Below are 13,343 nucleotides of genomic sequence, written 5' to 3' on the forward strand. Positions count from 1 at the left end.
TAAATTTCGACCAATTTTTCACAATTTCACTTTTTCACCCAATTGACCAAAAATGCTTTGAAAAAACAAAAACTTTTCAAACGGGAACACATTCCTCCCCTCTTCTAGTTCACATTAGTTACACATCGGAACACTTTGCCCAAGTCTTCCAGTTCACATAAAGAAACAAAGGAACTTGACAGCAGTAAATGCAACAGAAGAGATAGAGAGAGAAGATGTGAGCGAAGGCAGAGCAGAGCGAGAGAGCAAGGATTTAGAAATGTTCCAAATGATCCTCCCCACTTCCTTTTATAACCAACTTAATCACGCGGGTAAGCGCAAAGTATGTCATTATGGTCTAGGTCATAATGACGCATTTAATCGCTTTCACACGTGGTGCATTAAAACCCGACTTTTACCTTCCCAAGGCAACGCTCTATATTCCCAAGTAGAGCTCAAGATCTATCAAATGTTCCACGTCTCGAGTCAAGCTCGTAGGATACCATGTCGAGCACGAGCGACAGGTCCCGCGTTTGACATGGTCGATCCCACTCCGGGTGAGTTATATTGCACCCATGGAGGGCACGATCCCCCCGCGTGCCCGACCATATGACCAGATGATATTCGATCACATACAAACTCATGATGAACATCTCCCTGTGATCACGTTATCAGGTGCTAATCCGTGCAAAGATCTCTCTCCTCGACATGTCTTGCAACGCCTCCAACAAAGAGCTTCGGCGTACTCGAGTCCGTCTCCTCGACGTGGCTTAATACGCCTCCATCAACGAGCTGATGCGTACTCAGACCCTTGTGGCACTAGGAAAATTTTCCTGGCCAAGTGAAGTTGTCGGGAAGCCTCTACGACAATACGGGTCTGGCATCACGACACAAGCTTGGGATTCTTCAGCACCCCACGACGCGCGGGCTGATCTTAAGTCATTACTCCTACGACTAGGAGCAACGACTTGGGGGCTCATGTTCTAGACTGGGCCTGTGGCTGGCCCACCGTCGGGTAGGGCCCAGTCCAGCGTTACTACAATGAAGGCCCAACAATAATCCAAATGTATGTAGTCGTTGGGGAGCTCCTCATCCACGTGCCCGTCCAAGGGCACGTGGCCAACTACCATCCGGAAGAACCCGTCCTCCACCTTTCGTGATTAACAGACAGTTGACCCAGGACGAAGATAACGCGCTGATCTTGCCATGCCCGCCTTGGATCCTTGAAATCTTCCGTTTTGGGCCTATGGATCCAACCCAAAAACAGAAGACCCTGGCTCAGCGCTGGGAGTACTATAAATACCCTCTTTCATAAGAGGATCAGGTATTTTAATTCATTCTCTACTTCTGTACTTGCTCTCCTCACTCTGAAACTCACTTTTACATCGGAGTGTCTTATAGGTACATCTTTTTTTCTCTTTTGGACCGACCACAGTTCGAGTGTTGTAGGCCACTGAATATCTTTATGATTAAGTTCAGGTATATATATATAATGAGGTTCAATTTAATTCAAGAGTAAGTTGTTTTTAGCTTACTCTAATTCATAGCCTTTAAATAAAATTTAATCGAATGATTAGTTAAGTCAAAATGTTAATTACAATTAAATAAAAATATTAATATTAACATTATATTAAACCATTAAGCATCCTTCGAACATTCCCTGCCTCGTTGACATCCCTAACGATTTTGGAGAATTTATATGGTTTAAATAAAGGGAAATGTTAACCAGTGTTCTTAGGTTACTTCTTAAGACTTTAAAATAGTAAATTTATCTCGATAATCTGTGTATTTTATGTCTTAAAAATTGAAATATTAAATTTTTTATAAAATATTTTCTTTTTTTGGAATGTTTAACCATTGCCCTGAGAACACTAGTTAGCAACACCCTTAAATAAATTCTTCAAATTCAATTTATGTAGTTATAATAATCTTACAATTAAAAATACATTGATGACAAATATTAAGTTATTTTTTATAAAAAAAATACTTTGCTAAAAAAATAAGGAAAATTCCTCTACTTTTTTCCCATACTCCTCTTTCTTTAAAGTTCTTCCTTTCACTCTCTTCAAACTTTAAAACATAATATAAGGAAAAAATATTCAAATATAATATCTGACACGTCGTTATTATAACATGATCAACAGAGAATTTATAAAATCTATAATATAAGAAAAGTTGTTGTTCTGGAAATTATAAAAATACATTTTTGTTAGCTTAGTCTAAATTAATAATCTAGGGACAAAAAATGTCTTCTTTTGGTTTTTTCCAACTCACTCTTCACTTTTTTGAATTCAAATATTTATTTCCCCCTCTTTTTTCACTTCCCTTTTTTATTTATATAAAAGTAGAAAACAAAAACATAAAATTATAATTCAACAATAACAATTAAAATGTTATTTTTTTGAAAAAAAAAACACACACACACATATATATATATATATATATATATATATATATATATATATATATATATATATATATATATATATATATATGCTTAGATTGATACCTTTTGGTTCCTACAACTCTATGAACATTCGCTTCTACTTTAATCGAGGTATCATTGGAAACCTTGGACCTGATCAGTTTGATTTACTCATTGATAATAAAGTGCTATATCAGTTCACCTTACCGAATCCAAGGACGAGTGTGCACAATCCTGCTAATTGGCTTTACTATGATCAGATTCCTGAAAGAGAGTCATCTCCAGAAACCCCACAAGCCTATGAACATTTAGATGATGACATGTATATAGCAGAACAAGACTCTGAACCTGACACTTCTCCTGGATACTATGAGTATGGACATATACCCGAATATGAACCTATGCCTGAGGATGATCATGTGCCTGAATATGAACCTATGCCTGAGGATGATCATGTGCCTGAATATGAGCCTCTACCTGAAGATGAACCCATTCCTGAGTATGAGCTTGAGACTCCTACTGGTTCACAAGAAGTTCAATTTGAAGACATGACTGATGTCGAGCCTGAACAACAACAACCTGCTGCATCTGCTGAATCAGTGGCCCCAAGAAATACTCCTCCGAGGATCGAGCATGCTCACAATCCTAACACACAAGGCCAAGCAATAGATGCACTACAACACGAAGTTCAACATATGCGCAACGAGTTACACACTCTGCAAATGCACTTCTTCAATTTCATCGACACTGTCAATGCCCAATTCGACGAAGTCTTCAAACACATTTATCTAATGTGCACAACAACAGACGTGGCTAGATGTTAACTTTTAGGATATTAGATTTTTATTTTTAGCAATTTCCAATTCTAGTTTAGAATTTTATTTTCTGCATTTTTACATTCTGTTTCTATTAACACTCAGTACCAGTTTTAATTTGAAATGCATTATTTTATTCATTACTGCTACTGTGTTATATTATTCTGCTGTCTGATTGCTATATATTTATGAATGCATATAACACACTCAGTCTGGTATTTTACTATTTATAGTAACATCACATGTCACTACTTTGTGCTTTTCTCATAATCTTTGTATCTGTCAGCACGTGACTACAGCATCACATGCGAGACAGGCATGTCCCTAGGCTAGGAGACGCGCGTCTCCACCTCTGTGGGACCACCCTTCTGCATTTTAAGGACTGGAGACGCCCGTCTCCATACCCTGTCCCCCAGCAGACTGACTGCCTGAGACGCGCGTCTCCCAAGGGTAGCAGGCTGCATGCTTCGTTTGACCACGCAGACCATAAATTATTCCCTCCTTGAATTTTGAATTCAAAATTCATCATTCAATATTCTTCCTTCTCCCCATTATTTCTTCCATTTAAACACCATAAACCACATTCATCCTCCATCATCACCTCTTTAACTCTACATCATTTCCCATTTCTCCATTCCATTCAAACTTCAAACACCACCATAAATTCATTTCAATTCTATATTTACTCCACCATTTTCAAACCTTACTATAAAACCACACCACCATCATTTCTTTTTCTTCACAACCTCCAAACCATTTTCTATTCTTCTACTCTTCACACTATCTCCTTCCAAACACATCATGCCTCCACGTTCAGTCATCTGAAGTGTGCGTCCTGAGAGGCCACCTCCCAACCTTTCACATATTATCTTTTAAGAGGAAAACGACAATGCTCAAATAACCAAATATCTCGCTTTCTATGAACGTTCGGTTGTCCCCACGAAATTCGTGAACATCGAATGTCTAGAAACTCTGGGTCTAATAGATGGTGTCACCCGTTTACTTACAAAATCTAGCCTACACCATCTCTGTACCGAACCCGTATCCACTTATGAGCCGCTCAACTTAGAGTTTTTAAGCTCTTTCCACTACGACACTCCTTCTGATCAACCACTTTTAACCGGTAACATCCAATTTCAGATGTTTAACCGTGACGTTAATTTAGATCAAGAAGAAGTTGCTACGTATTTGCATTTTAACAATGCACCAAATGCTCATCGCACAATATTTCAAGAACTCAATGGCCGACCTTGGGAGCAACTCGCTTTTGAATTTTGGTTTAATATGACTAGCGAAAAATGCTACCGGTTGGAGGAATCTTCATGCTTCTCATATTCAAAACCCCGCTATACGTTATTTTCAACGTGTTTTGGGTCACACTATTTTTGCAAGATCCAACAACCACAAGGTAAACCAAAATGAGTTATTTTTCTTATACTGTGCGCTAAATAATATCCGTTTCAATGTTGCACCATTTATGCTCCAACACATCCAAGGTTGCATCAACGCTCCTACTACAAACCCCTTCCTGTTTGGCGGTATTATTACCACCTTGGCATGTGCCTTAGGTCTCGCTGACGACCTCATCTCCCTTTCTCATCTCATGATGCCTGCTCAGTCCCTCGATCTCACTTACTGCCGTGACTCTCACTTGGTTTCACCACGTCATGATGGCCGTTACACTCTGGTCATCAACAAAGTTCTAATTCCAAATGTCATCCTGCCATGCCCAGAGCAAATCAACATCCGTTATATTCAGCGTTGGAGGCTTATTAATGAAAATCCTCAAGAAAACCAACATGAACATCATAATGAACCAGTGGATGCAATGGAACAAGAGTTCAACCAAGTAGAAGCTGATTTCAACCAACCTCCTCAAAACAATCCTCTGCCAATTACTCTCGATGCCATGTATGCTGCAATTCAACGCCAAGACCAACTTTTTCAAGCTATGCAGACAAATCAAAACGAAACACTAAGGCTAATTCGAGAAATGCAACAAGATCACCACGACTACGCTGTCAGGACCGAAGACCGCTACACAGAAATTGCTACGCAATTACATGATCTTAACGTTCGTGCAAATGACTCTCCTACTGATAGACGTCAACGTGTTCGTACAAGAGGCGCAAGCAGTTCTCGCAACCGCAACAACGAGGAGTAGTAGCTATGCATTGAGGACACTGCATCATTTAAGTCTGGGGGAGTCGTATTACTCGCTTTAGTATCATTTCCTTTTATTTTATTTCCTTTCCTTGTAATGTTTCTTTTCAAATTCAATAAAGCATATTTAGGGAATTTTAAGTCTTATATGTATATTTCCGTGGCTATTACAATTTTTTCCATTTTCTTGAGTCATAACAAATTTTTTACGATAAACGCATAACCCCACACGTTCGAGAAGTACGAAGCTACTCAAATACGTAACACATAGAAACCAGAATAAAGATTCAAGACAATACCCTTATCGTCCCGACACTCTAAAACCCCCAAGTATGCGTAACCAATTTGAATACCCTTTATACCGAAACCATCGGCACCGTCTTAGACACCAACTACGCAGAGAGTCGATGAATATAAGTGTATGATCCACATAATTATTATTATATGCTTAACTTCCAATAGAAATGTACCTACTAAGTAAGGTGATCCTCACACGATCATTTAACCTAACGGTCACAAATCTCAAATATAAAAACTCATTGTTGATTGGTTCAGAAGTTTCCTGGTACTGAACTTGGTAGGAAGGACTATGGTTCGATTCCCCCCAATCTACAAATGAGCGCTAAGGAGTATACCACATAAATATGCCAGAACTCCATAAGAAGGATCATAGTCACTAACCGGATACTCTACTATTTGCGTGTCAAGATAATGGGCTTAATGTGATTGCGCGCGAATGAAAAGGGTAAAACAAGATGAAGAGTCAAGGTCAAGCTATGATGGCATGATTCAGATTGGTATGCACGCTGGGAGTTGTCTAGTGTCGCGAATGTAAGTTTATTGCTAGGGTCTGCCGCATAAGTTTCGAACAGAAACACTCTGTAGCTGAGTACGACCCGAACGACGTGGTGGAAATGTTTTTCATTTCACTGTCCTCCCGTTTCTATCTTATTATTTGCTTGAGGACAAGCAAAGGTTCAAGTCTGGGGGAATTTGATAACACGATTTTATATCATATATTTAGCTTGAAATCCATAAATATTATTAGCATTTTCCTTTAATTATATTGTTTTATTGTGATATTATGCGGGTATTTGCGATATTTCAGGTTTTACGCTCATATTGAGACTATTTGTGAAAAAGAAAGAAACAGAGCTAAAATCACTACTATTTGTGCCTAAAAGATGAAAAAGGGGTGTTGAAGCAAGAAAGGGGTGCAAAGAAGGCCTAATTGTGCAAAGTACAAGTCCAGCCCACGAAGAAACCAATTGCGCGTGGCCTAACTCAATCCAGCAAGTGGAGACGCACGTCTCCAACGTCTTTTGCCACGTCACCCAAGAGGAGACGCCCGTCTCCAGCTCCCCCTAAATTCTCTCCACTTGAGACGCACGTCTCAGGTCGTGCAGCTGGTCTTCCCCAAAAAATGGAGACGCACGTCTCCAAGTCCAAGTCAGAAGTTCCTCCTTTCACGCATTCCAACTGCAGACCCTCAGCTATAAATAGAGGCTGCTTCTTCAGTTCAAAGGGTCCGAATTTCTGCTAACGAAGTGCTGCCGAATTATTTCTTCAAGCCTTTATTTTCCTGCCTTTCATTTAACTGCTTTCATTTTCTCACAACAATTTCTACACCAGAAATTGTTGTGAACCTTTTATAGATCTAGCCTTACGTTAGATTTATTTTTTACATTCCTTGCTTTTACATTTTACGCCAAATAATTTCCGAAGAACGATCCAGCCAACCCGTGGTGGAAGTTCGAGTACTTCAAGATTCAATTCATTTCAGATTAATTTTATTTAAGGTTTATTATTCACCGCCTTTATTTATATTATTGTTGCATGATATATTGTATGCCATTTAACATGCCTTTTATTATGAACCAAATTAATTTATGCATGTTTAACCGTATTAATATGCCTGGCTAATTAATTAAGATATCGGTATGTAAAGTAATTTAACCGTAGGGATCCGAAATAAATTGGATTAATTATGTTTTATTAAATATCACTTATTTTTGGTTTGTATGTCTAGTTTAATTAGTAAGTCTTAAAACCAATAGAGCGATAGTTTGAGGGGTTAAGACGGTCAAAAGTTAAAATCAATAGAGCGAAAATTTGAGATCTTTAACTGGATAGTAGACATAGCACATTAGTTTTAAGGATGGCGAAAGCGTATTAAAACTAATTAGACCTTATTTATTTTCAAAAAATGTTTTTACACCCGCGCGGGATGGCGAAAGCGTACGTTAGGGATATTAGCATGTTCCGAGTCAACAGAGCGAGAGTTTGAGATTAGGAGATTTAAGTAGATAACGACTTCATAAAACAAGCATTTTATTAATTATGTTGCTTCCAAAAAGCTTTTCTAAATCTAATGGGATGGCGAGAGCGTACATTACGAGTTAGGACAGTAGTCTGAATCAACAGAGCGAGAGTTTGAGAGGAGGACTTTTAATCAATAGAATTAATAAAGATTTTTAATCGAATTTATACATTAGCCAATGGACCTTCGGATCACCTTAGTTAAACGAAATACATATTGATATCCGCCTATTACTACATTTCTTAGAATTCACAATAACTTCCCCTTAGGAACAATCAAAATATTAGTAGTCTTAGCTTTACATAGTAACCTTAGATAACGGTAGGTCGATTCATAGTCCCTGTGGATTCGATATCTTTTAAAACTACACGACACGACTGTGCACTTGCAGTCATCAGATTAATAGACACGTAAAGTCGCGATCAATGTCCCAGTTTTTGATGCCATACTTTAACTTCGTCTTCTTTGACTAGGACACAAGTGGAGGAATGGCTTAATTTTTTAGGAGTCCATAAGTAACAGTTATCCTTAGACCTGACCCTTTTCATCATCACTTCATTCTTCTTTTCAGTGACAAGGCACTCAGATTTGGTGAAGTTTACTTTGTAGCCTTGATCACATAGTTGACTTATGCTTATTAGGTTAGCTGTCAACCCTCTCACAAGTAACACATCATTGAGGTTTTGAACTCCTGAGCATTTCAGATTTCCTACCCCTTTGATTTCTCCTTTGGCTCTATCACCAAACATCACATAGCTAGTTGGGCGAGGTTTGATATCCACCAGTAAATTCTTAACATGTGCCATATGTCTTAAACAACCGTTGTCAAATTACCAGTCGCCTTTGATGGAAACTCTGAGCGAGGTATGAGCAATAAAGCTCGTAACATCATCCTTAGGTGCCCACTGTGTCATCTTCCTGTTAAAAAAACTGGTCTTGCCAAACTTAACGAGAGGTGTAGGTTTGGGGAACAACCTGAAGCAAAACGGTCTTATGTGTCCATATCGTCCACAGTGATGACATCTCCAGTCCAAGAATTTCACTGTGGTGCAACCAGTGCTCCTCTTGCCACAATGTTGAGACATTTGGTTTGACATTGTTGATACCCCCTTATGGTTATTGAAATATAGAGCATCTTCCTTTTTCTCATTGAATCCTAGACCACTCATGTTTCCATCCATTCTTCTCCTTTGAAGAATTTCATCTAGCACGTCAGACCCATTATTCAGCATTCTGACAGATTTATGAACTCTACCAAGTTCAGACTTCAGGGAGCTCACTTCATCTTCCAGCCCAATGATATTCTTAAAACGCCCTTCCTTTTCTGTATTCAGCTGATGTATTTCAGCACTTCTAAGACATAGTTCTCTGTATGATGTAGCTAACTTATCATAGATTAGTCCATCATCACGAGATACGTCATTGGATGAGCACATGCTTGTTAAAACCTTCACATAATTCGCAGATTCTTCTTCAAGATCACTTTCAGAGTCCTCTTCAGACCAAGTTACAAATAGCTCTTCTTTTGTCTTTTGAGGTATGTAGGGCCTTCAGCTCTAATGTGGCCAAATCCTTCACATTTATGACACTGTATTCCCTTCCCTTGAGTGAACTATTTTTCAGATCTTCATCTTCTAAAATCATTTGACTTTTGGATGTCAGATGAGGTGTCCCTGACATTTGATCTTGGATTTCTGCTCATCTACTTCATCACCTTATTGAATTATCTTCCAAGGAGGGCTATAGCATTGAATATTCCTTCATCTGAATGTAGATCATATTCCTCCTTTCCATCTTCAGTATTGCCTACAAAAGTTATGCTTTTGTTCTTCTTTTTAACTCTATCATTGATGCTCAACTCAAACGTCTAAAGAGATCCTACTAGATCATCCAACCTCATCCGGTTAATGTCTTTGAGCTTCTTCAATGGCAGCCACCTTCATGTTGAATCTCTTGGGAAGAGACTTTGGCATCTTTCTCACTAGTTTCTCTTCTGGTATCTTTCCTCCTAATGCACTGGACGCATTGGATATCTCAAGGAAGTTCATATAAAAGTCGTGAATACTTTCATCATCCTTCATCCTTAGATTCTCAAATTGAGTGATTAGTAGTTGGAGTCTTGACATCTTCACTTTGGATATGCCTTCATGAGCAGTTTTAAGAATCTCCCATGCAACCTTGGCTGCTTCACATATATTCACCAACCTGAATATGTTCTTGTCAATTACATTGAAGATGGAATTTAGAGCTTTGGAATTTCCAAGAGCTAGTTCATCCTCTCCTTTGTCCCAGTCTTCTTCAGGCTTTAGCACAGTAGTGGGTTGTTTGTCTGCTCCCACAACAACAGGATGCTTCCATCCTTTCAAAACTGCCTTCCAAGCCCTGTTGTCTATGGATTTCAAGAAGCCACCATACGAGGTTTCCAGTAGTCATAATAACTTCCATCCAGAACAGGAGGTGTGTTCAAAAATCCTCCTTCCTTGTCTATCGTACCAGGAAGTAACTTCCCTAGATCTCACCCCAGATGCAGATCAGGATGTCTACTCTAATACCAATTGAAGTTCTGGTATTAGATATGTGATGTTGAATAATATGTCACGACAAAAATATATGTTGATTAAATGCTACAGAACAGGATGGTTGCAGTAACGAAAAATAGTGCAGGAAGATAAAAAACACAACGAACTGTTTACCCAGTTCGAACAACCTTCCTACTTTGGGGCTACCAAGCCAGGGATGAAATCAATATAAGATAGTATCAATTCAAAGTTAAACTCCCCCGTTTACAACTTCTCACTTAATCACTACCCTTTCTATGACTTCTACCTAAGACTCACCTAGGTATGAGGCCCTCCTCAAATCCCCACAGTCACAACCCGTGACAAAATCACAAACAATCAAAAGTAGAATACACTCTTCCAAGACACGCAATTCTCAATGCTTAAAAGCTTATAAGAACTGACAATACTCTCCTTGCTTAGCAGCTTCAGAGATTAAACAGCATTTAGCACCTACAGGTTTGTGAATGCACACAACATGGAACTTACAGCACAACCACAATAAGGATTCCTAGAACCCTAAAACACAAAATATCAGTTCCACACAAAACTAGGTTTAGTCCAGTCTATGGAATTAGTATTGACTGAATTGGGCCTAAAACCGCTACAAGGAGGCTGCAAAAAGTATGTTGCTTGATCTCCAAGAAAATAGGTTTTCAATACAATCTTTCCTAAATTGTTTTTAATTATAGATATTGTGAAAACCAATCAAATATCTACGATTGAATCGATCTTGGATACACAAAATCTAACTGAATATTCCACAATATTCTGTAGCTAATAAAATAGCTGATATACTTGACATATCAGCCCCAACAACCATGCCCCAGTAAACACGATGTCATACCTGTCATGTTGTGACATCTTGTTCAACATGTTGAAAACTATATGATATGGCATTTTATTCAACATGTTTTAGCTAGGTTGGTTTTACCAAAATGCATACCAATCTTAGAGAAACTATAATACTGATTGACACCATGGCCTCGAACCTACTTTTTTCTTCATCAGGAATAAGATTTGGTCTTTGAAATATCTTTCCAACGTTTGGTAAACTTTTGTGGTCTTGTCTAAACTTTAATGATCAAAATCATAATCTCGAGACAGACCTCGAAGAAAAATATTACACCAGATTTCACTCACTTGGAAGGCAGAAACAACCTTCTATCTTCGTTGTGGTCTATTATGGCCATTTTTTGGTTTGGGGATAGGCGAGATAGATCTTAGCATCGCTGCCATGTTAGCTGCAACATGATAGAAGAAAAATCATAAGGAACAACAAGAAGCAATGCATTGTATTACCCCAAAAAAATAGTACACACCTAAAATAATAGAATCATCCTTCATGAGAGCGAAATAAAATATATGAGGCATGGTGAGATCTGCCTACTCACCCATTTGGTTTTCAAATATATGTTAAAAGTCTCAAATATGGGTCTAAGACAGAAGATAAATATATGAGAGTCAACATTAAATTTGACAGCAAGTGGAGCTTAAAATTGGTGAAAGGCAACCAGAAGCCATAATCCCGACAAAAAACATCATACATAAAAAATCCAGAATATGGATATGCTTTTTTCTAGTGCTTTGTTGGCTGTTACAAAGAAGTTAGAAATGAGTGCACCAAAAGACAAGACAACATAGAAAACTCATCATCTTCTTAGTGAATTCTTGGTGTAATACTAACTTCTAACTTTTTGTTCTATGAGATTTCCACCCCCCCCCCCCCCTTTGGCTTCGTGAATGAAATCCCCGATCATTCACTATAAAAACCAACGACATCACTTATGTCTAAAAGAAACCCACATATACGATCATCAAAGCCATAGAGAACAACGACTTATTCCTTGGGCTTCCCAAGGTTCATCAAAGGTTCAAAATGTTGCAAGCTATATGGATCTCATATTAAATGGACTGGCAACCAAGACACTAACATTGTCTCGCCAAATTACATTTTTCCCATTAATTGCATGTATGCAACAAGAAATACTATGTAAAGAGGTAAGAAGTCAATGACACCTGTAATACGGTGGGAGAACTGACTTTTTATTTTGTTTTTCGTAAAACATGTTGCGGTTAGCTAGAGTCTCCACTGACTTTTATTTTATCCAATTTTATTAGGAAAGGCATAAAAGAACAGGAAAGACCTTTAAAAGAATTTGAATTCGGGGGTAGGTTATACAAAGGGAAGGTGTTAGCATCCTTTGTATCCATGGTTATCCATGGGCTCTTAATTGCTTAGCTCACTTTAATTTGTCTTGTTTGACTTGTGTGTGTGTGTGTGTGTGTGTGTGCTTGAAAAATATTTGGAGTGCCATTAGTAAGGCATACTTTGTAATGTTTCTTGTACAAATGTATACATAGTGTTGTCTGAAAATATTTTGTTTGAAAAAGTGAGGTGTGAAAATGAATTTGGGAATGAGCAAGCATTTAGGAGAACCTATCCACTAAGTAATAGTCTTTCCTTTTCTATTATGTTTTTCTTTTGGAGATAGTATTATCCATACCATTAATTGGTAGGAAATCCTATCTATTGGATATGAAGGGACAGGCGTAGGGTCATCGCATGGTCATGGAAGGCAACATGTAAGGATACCTTAGCAATTCGAAGGGACTATCATCATTTTATCGTAGCCTCATCGAGGGACAAGAACATCTTATCGTAGGCAACTCGAAGGGTCTGTGATCTTTATAACGAAGGGACTATGATGATATTAATCGTAGGCTTCTTTGCTAAGATGTCCCTACGTTCGAGGGATGTGACTATGTAATCGTAAGACAACAAGAGAGATTACCCTAAAGGTGCAAGTGTGCAAATGTGTTATTTTCAGATATTTGTCTTGAATTAGGTTTTCTAGCGTTTATTGATTAATCTTGCCATACAAACCCTAATTACTAGCAATCAAATATGTCCAGGAAATTAAAGTGCTGAATCTAAAGTCTTACGCTATTACATGGCTTTGGGAGAGTTACATAATAAGAAAAAAGTTCGAGAAATTTAAACCTAGACTATTACATCCTGTGAGCAGTTACATAATTTAGAAAAAATGTGAGAAAAGAATTAAACTATGCTATTACAAGGC

The sequence above is a fragment of the Vicia villosa genome, linkage group LG5, assembly GCF_029867415.1.
Source record: "Vicia villosa cultivar HV-30 ecotype Madison, WI linkage group LG5, Vvil1.0, whole genome shotgun sequence".
In the NCBI taxonomy this organism is placed as follows: Eukaryota; Viridiplantae; Streptophyta; class Magnoliopsida; order Fabales; family Fabaceae; genus Vicia; species Vicia villosa.